At 40.8% G+C, this 7,338-nt stretch overlaps 1 non-coding gene across 1 annotated transcript; it reads left to right on the top strand.

Moving 5' to 3' along the window:
- Positions 1–3,406: 3,406 nt before the first annotated feature.
- Positions 3,407–3,513, top strand: LOC141616682 (small nucleolar RNA R71). Its single transcript, XR_012531015.1, has one exon. It is a non-coding gene; the product is annotated as a small nucleolar RNA R71 (small nucleolar RNA).
- Positions 3,514–7,338: the final 3,825 nt, after the last annotated feature.

The following is a 7,338-nucleotide window of genomic DNA, read 5'->3' as shown; positions in this document are numbered from 1 at the left end:
TAGCAAACTTGGCAAAAGTATCTCTATGGGTTTTGGAAATAAAAGTTACCTCCGGATAATGCAAAAGTTGATCGATTTCCGGAGTAGAGGATGTTGTTGCTCCCATAGAAGGTTGTTGTTGTTGTTGCACTTCCAAGCTTGGGGTTGCTACCACCATAGCCAATGCTTTCTTTGCTTGAAGAGCCTTTTGCCTTTGTGAAAGTATCTCTGGTGCCTTTGTTGCCTTTGTTGCTCCCTTAGTCCTTGCCATTGATGAATTAACCAAGAAAAGAATGAAAAATCTTCAATTTGTAGTATACCCAAATCGATTTAAAGGTGAAAGGCTTTGCCTTTAGGAATTCAAAAATCGACTCAAAGGTTGAAGATTTTGTGCTTGGTTTTGATTTTTATTGAAGAAGGAATGATTAATTTGTTGTTAGAAGGATGATTTGATTTGATTTTGGTGAATGTTGTTAAGGGATTTTGTTTTTGTGATGGAGAGGATGAGGGTTTTGATGTTTTGAAGTAGTGTTATGAATGAATGAATGAATGAATGAATGAATGAAGGTGGGAGGGGTTTTATAAAGACCGAAATTTTCGAACTGCAGGGGCAATCCGTGCGGATTCTGCACTTTCTGGGTTTGATAAAACTCGCCTAAAGACGGGCGGATTCGAGAGAAGACGCTCGGATTTGGTTGATACGGGACGGGCGGATTCTCTTGAAGACGGACGGATTTGAGTCCAGGAAATTTTCCTTGTTTTCCTCAACAGAGAAGACGGGCGTCTTCTTTCCAGGACGGACGGATTTGCAGAGACGGGCGGATTGTTGTTCAGGACGCCCGGATTCTCTTACAGTCAAAAATCTTTCAAAATTTTAGCTTATAGGGACGTGCGTCTTCTGCCCAGTACGCTCGGATTGCAGGAAAATGGGCGGATTCTCTTGAATCCGCTCGGATTGTACCCTTTTGTACCCGGATTCAGTTCCATCCGTGTACAATGCATTTCCCTTACCATTCTTCTATTTTTCTTCAAATCTTGTGTTCTCCATTGTGGGGCACTACTAAGGCATGGATAGCCTAGGCAATTGCCATCCCCACACTAAGGTAAAGCACTACACATCAATTGAAATTGTTAGTCCCTCCCTCACTTCTCTCAAACATAACAAATATCTTGATCAAAGTAAATAAAATAAATCCAAAGATGACAAAAATGCAATACAAGAATTGAAATGCGAGTTAGGGAGTTAGAAGTATTTACAAACGGTGGTTTAGGGAGGACTCCACCAAACTCTCATTCTTGATGAGATGTCAAGGGGGCATGTTCAAGGTGTTGTTGATGTTACTCAACACCTTGAAGAAATAATCAAAAGCTTGTTCATTATCGTTGTAAAGCTCTTCAGTAGACCTTTGCCCTTGTTGTTGATCTTGATCGATGGCATTACCAATGTAGGGATTAAAAATCCCTTCAAATTCGTCGTCCCAAAGACCACAAACTTCATTAAGTTGATCATTGAAAATTTCTTGATTTGATGGAGATAACTCTCCCAAATTCTGCTCTTGGCCAATGAGGCCATTCTCTTCTTCTTTGGTTGATTTTGATGAGCTTTGCAAGCTCTCCTTGTCACAATTCACTTGCTCTTTGAATGGAGCACCTTCAATTTTTTTCTTCCATTGGAGTTCCGATTTCTTCCTCTCATCCTTTCGGCTATAATGATCAATCATGAAACATGGTTCATGCAAACAAGGAGCTCTCATAGTCTTGTCAAGATTAAAGGTTATGCTTTCATCTCCCACTTCTAGAGTGAGCTCACCATGTTTCACATCAATCACCGCACCCGCGGTGTGTAGGAAAGGTCTTCCTAGAATGATTGGAATGTTGGAATCTTCCTCCATATCAACAATGACAAAGTCCACCGGGATGAAAAACTTCCCAATTAAATGCGGGGACATCTTTCCATATCCCTAATGGTGTCTTCGTCGATCTATCGGCCATTTGGAGTGTGATGTTGGTGCATTTAAGCTCTCCCATCCCCAACCTTTTACTCACCGAGTATGGCATGACACTCACACTAGCCCCTAGATCACATAAGGCTTTGTTGATCGTTGTGTCGCCAATGGTACACGGTATTGAGAAGCTTCCCGGATCCTTTAGCTTTGGAGGTGAACTCCCTTGAAGTATTGCACTACTCACCTTAGTGAAGGCGATAGTCTCAAGTTTCCGGATTGACTTCTTCTTTGTGAGGATATCTTTCATGTATTTTGCATAGGCCGGCACGTGATTGATTAATTCCGTGAAAGGAATCGAGACTTCCAAATTCTTCACAATTTCCATGAACTTTCCAAGTTGATCATCAAATTTGGGCTTGGCTTGACGACTTGGAAAAGGAAGTCTAATCACAATGGGCTCCTTCTCCTTGACCTTATCTTCATTTTTCTTTGAACTTTCTTCCTTCGATGATTCTCCATCTTTGGAGCTTTGCACAATTTCTTCCTTATCACTAGCTTCCACAACTTCATCCTCAACTTGCTTCCTTGGTGCTTCATACCTAGTGCCACTTTTCAAGTGAATGGCACTAACCGTTTCATGTCTAGAGGGATTACTTTGAGGTGGTAATTGCCCCTTTTGTCTTTGTGAGCTTGAAGATGCTAGTTGAGTCAATTGTGTTTCCAACATCTTGGTGTGAGCTAGGATGTTGTTGATGGTGGTTTCCTTTGCTTGGCTATCTTTTTGCATTTGAGTGAAAAATTCTTGTTGATTCTTTTGCATTTGGAGGACCGCTTTTTGGACATCAAAACCTTGGTCATTTTGGTGATTGTATGGATTTTGATTTTGGTAACCTTGGTTTTGATTGTAAAAGGGTCTTTGATTTTGGTTTCTCATGGGTGGTGGAGTGTATGTTGTTTGAGGGTTTTGAACATTTTGGCTTTTGTATGAGAGATTTGGATGGAATTTGGTGTTTTCATTGTAATAGTTGGAATAAGGGGTACCACTCTTGTATGCTTGGAAAGCATTTACTTGTTCATTCGTTCCCCTACATTCACCTTGGTCATGTCCTAAAGTTCCACAATTCTCACATATCCCACTTGGGATTGATGAGGATGCCGTCATGGCATTAACATGATGCTTTGGTGATTTTGAGACTTCTTCAAGTCTAGCCATAGCTTTTTCAAACTTCAAATTGATTGTGTCAATGTGAGCACTAAGTTGAGCACCCAATTGAGTAACGGAGTCCACTTCATGCTTTCCTCCTCTAGTAGCCTTGCGAGGTCTACTATATTGTGAGTTATGGACCGCCATTTCCTCAATCTTGTTCCATGTTTGATTGTCATCAACTTCGGTGAACATTCCATTTGATCCCATGTTGAGAATGTTCCTTGAATCTTCATATAAACCATTCCAAAATTGTTGTACCAAGAACCATTCGCTAAGTCCATGGTGAGGACATGAGCGACAAATTCCCTTGAACCGCTCCCAAGGTTCATACAAAGATTCTTCATCCCTTTGCTTAAAACCCGTGATTTTAGCTCTTAGCATGTTAGTCTTTTCTGGTGGGTAGAATTTTTTGTAGAAAGCTAGAGCCAACTTCTTCCAAGAATCAATTCCGAGAGTGGCCTTATCAAGGCCCTTCAACCATTGCTTCGCGGTGCCGATTAGAGAAAAAGGAAATAAGACCCATCTAATTTGGTCTTGAGTCACACCCGTTTGAGAGATTGCATCACAATAGTCGCAAAAGGTTTCCATATGAGAATGAGGATCTTCACTAGGCATCCCCCCAAATTGGCTCCTTTCAACTAATTGGATGAAGGCGGATTTGGCAATAAAATTTCCGGTTAGATGTTGTGGTTTAGGAGTACCATTGGGTAGGTTCTCCTCGGTGGGTACGGAGTGTGACGAGAATTTAGGCATTGTAGGTTGATTTTGTGGTGTATTGTGTAATGGGTTCTCCTCTCCTTCTATTGCGAAAGGGTTGATGAACTCAATAGTTGGTTGAACAACTTCACTAATACCTCTCAAATTCCTCCTAACAAGTCTCCTATTGTTCGTCAAGGTTCTTTCGATTTCACGGTCAAAAGGTAGCAAATCACCTTGTGACCTTCTAGACATGCAAAATATCAAACAACTCGAAAACAATTAGAACAAACCTTGAGGGGTTTTACTTCCCCAAGGCGAAGAAAGACACAACTAATAACAATAAAAAGAAATCTAAATCAAACAAACACCGTCCCCGGCAACGGCGCCATTTTTGATCGGTCCGTTTCGTGTTCACAATTAAAGGTGTGGTCGTTGGGTCACGTCCGAATCAAAACACAATTTATAGCTTCACAAACAACTCTACAATTAGTAAAGAGGCAAGTAAAGGTCAGATCCCAAGGGACGGGTATTGAAATGAGATTTCTATTGAAACTAGTGGTGCCTTAGGGGTGTCACAATTTGGGTTGATGTAGAAGGTCACTAACTAAAATAGCAATGAAAATAAACTAGCAAGATGAATTAAAGGGGTGTAAACAATTGATTAAAAAGCACTAGGGTATCATGGGATCATAGGGGAATCATGGGAATTGATCATACAAACATGTTCTCAAATTATAAGCAAGCAATTATTGTTGTGATGGATTGAGTTGGGTTATATCTTACAATCCTAGGAAAGTTTGGGTCCCGGAGCCGAATCGATTAGATTGTACAACACCTACAAGTCGACTTAATCTTCCCTACTCAACAACATGCATGGTCTAATGAGACTCGAGTTGGGTTATGTCTTACAAGTCTCATTGAAGAGATAGGAGATGGTAGTAAATGAAAGGATTCATAGGCTTAGCATTTCATCAAATATAACATGTGCATGAGTTAAGATCAAAACAAGCAAGCAAATAAAACATGAAAGCATATTAAATTAAGCATGAATCATTCCCCATGTTGGTTTCCCCTAATCACCCATTAACCCTAGCTAAGAGACTACTCACTCATTATTATGTTGATCATGCTAGCAAGGTTGTCAATCATACCAACAAAATGAAACATGATGAATAAATGAAAGTAATTAACAATAATTAAAAGGGGATTAAGAGAATTATACCTACTAATGATTCCAATAATAAAGCAAAGATAAAAGAAGTACTTGATGCTTGATTGAGAGGTTGTCAATCTCCCAATAATAACCCAAATAATCTTCAATTACCCAAAATAAAGGATGAACAAAAGAGAGATTAAGGAAATAAAACTTGTATTAGAACTTGATTAATTGTTGATTACAAAACTAAAGAGAGATTTAATTGATAATAACTACTCTAATTATTGATAAGAAGAACATGCTCCTCTAATTTAGACTAATGGGATATTTATAGTGGAAATTAGGGAGGATGCATTAGTGTTAACTAAGGGCTAAACTAGTAATTACACTTTTTAGATTGAGCAGGGAGGAGCCGGTATTTTTCGAAGGAAGGGCTTCTTTCTTCGTATCTTGGAGAAGAGGAAATCGCGCTGTGCTGGAATCCGGGCAGAATAAGGTCGGGACGGGAGGATTCTGGCGATGGAATTCGAGCGGATTCAAGAGAATCCGGACGGATTGTGGAGGTGGGATCCGAGCGTCTTGGTGGAAAGCCGCACGGATTCTCGCACTGGAGGGAGGACGGCGGATTGGGGACAATCCGCACGGATTGTGCCTCAGCAAGGCTTCTTCTTCTTTTCTTCCCTTTTCTTCATAAATTCCTTGGGGATTTCCTTGGGGACTCAAGGATCCTTTCTCAACATTGCTCATCTACTATCATATGTACAAAGGCCTTCTAATCATGTCTCTCCTTGATGCTTGGTCATTGAATTCGATCAATTTAGTCTTGTTTTGCCATGAAAATGCAAGATTCTTACTCCTTTCCTACCAAGGGATCAAAATCTCAAAGAATATGCAAAACAAAGAACTAAAGATAAGAAATGACCCAAATATGCACTAAAAAGCATGGGAACAAGGCTAATTCGGGGACTAAATGTGCGCTAATTATGGTCACATCACACTTTCACCCTGACCCAGATACGGAGTCTTCAAAAACATCGTTCCCTGGAAACGGGACATGCACATTTCATTCTTAGAGTCCACTTTTTAGTGTGCTCACACAAACAAGAAACATTTTTCAAACTATGCCTCTTCGATTTATGATCAAGAGGGATTTCTGTCCAATCAACCTTCGAGTCACCAAACGGAATTTACCGTCGTGACCCTCAGCTCCAGATTTTTATCTGTCAAACAAACATATTATTACCAAGCTCCACATTTCATAATGTCGAAGCCATTTTCACCCTGACCCAGATACGGAGTCCTCGAATGCTTTGCTACCGAGAACGGGACATACCCAATCTTCCCTTAGGGTCCACTTTTTAGTGCGCTCACATGATAAGGAACATTTTCAAAAATTACACCTCTTCGATTCATGATCAAGGAGGGATTCTCTCAAATTAATTTTTGAGTCACCAAACGGCATTTGCCGTCCTGACCCTCACACTTTAAGGTCCTAAAAACTCGCTTAGGCACACACATTCAGAACTACAATATGGTTTGATTTCACTTCACGTGAATACGTAGGCAGTCCTTCAAGGACACAACCATACACTTCAAAATCAATTATCAACACATGAAGAACTACGATCTGGTTTGATTTCGTAATCACGCGAATACGTAGGCAGTCCTATTACGAGGGCACAACCACACCCCCACACACATTCAATTTTCACACCTTCAATTTGCAACCCATTGCACACACACTCAGAACTACGATCTGGTTTGATTTCGCACATACGCGAATACGTAGGCAGTCCTATTACAAGGGCACAACCGCATACTCCTTTCATAACATTTCCAATTTTATATCCTCAATAACTAGCTTAGAACTACGATCTCGTTTGATTTTGCAAACACGCGAATACGTAGGCAGTCCCCCAACAAGGAAACAACCGCACACCCATTTCAATCTCAACCATCAACATCAATCCTCAAAAGTAGCCCACCCAGCTGCAAAAATTAATCTTATACCTCTTTACTGGGGGCTTATTCCTTAAGACGTCGCCCATTCCTTGTTTAGTCAAATTCCCGCCTTCTCACTCTGGGGGCTTCTCTTTCAAGACACCACCCGTCCTTTATCCTCAAACATCTTTTGAGTCTCAACTACATTCCAAAATAAACCGCCCATAGCCTAGTGCTCGGTTTGGACGATGACAAGGTCTTGGTTCCGCTCTCCGAATCATCATACCTCGAGAAGGGATCTCCAACAAGCAAACGGGGGCAAAGATGTCTGGAGAAGATAATCAATTCGTGTTCCCCAGCCAAGCAGACCTTCTACCTCAAGGATTTGATACGCGTTGTCACCCTTTCTT

This window comes from Silene latifolia, chromosome 11 (genome assembly GCF_048544455.1).
Source record: "Silene latifolia isolate original U9 population chromosome 11, ASM4854445v1, whole genome shotgun sequence".
In the NCBI taxonomy this organism is placed as follows: domain Eukaryota; kingdom Viridiplantae; phylum Streptophyta; class Magnoliopsida; order Caryophyllales; family Caryophyllaceae; genus Silene; species Silene latifolia.
Note: the sequence above shows the minus strand (reverse complement) of the source record. Positions and strands in the feature narration are given on the sequence as shown.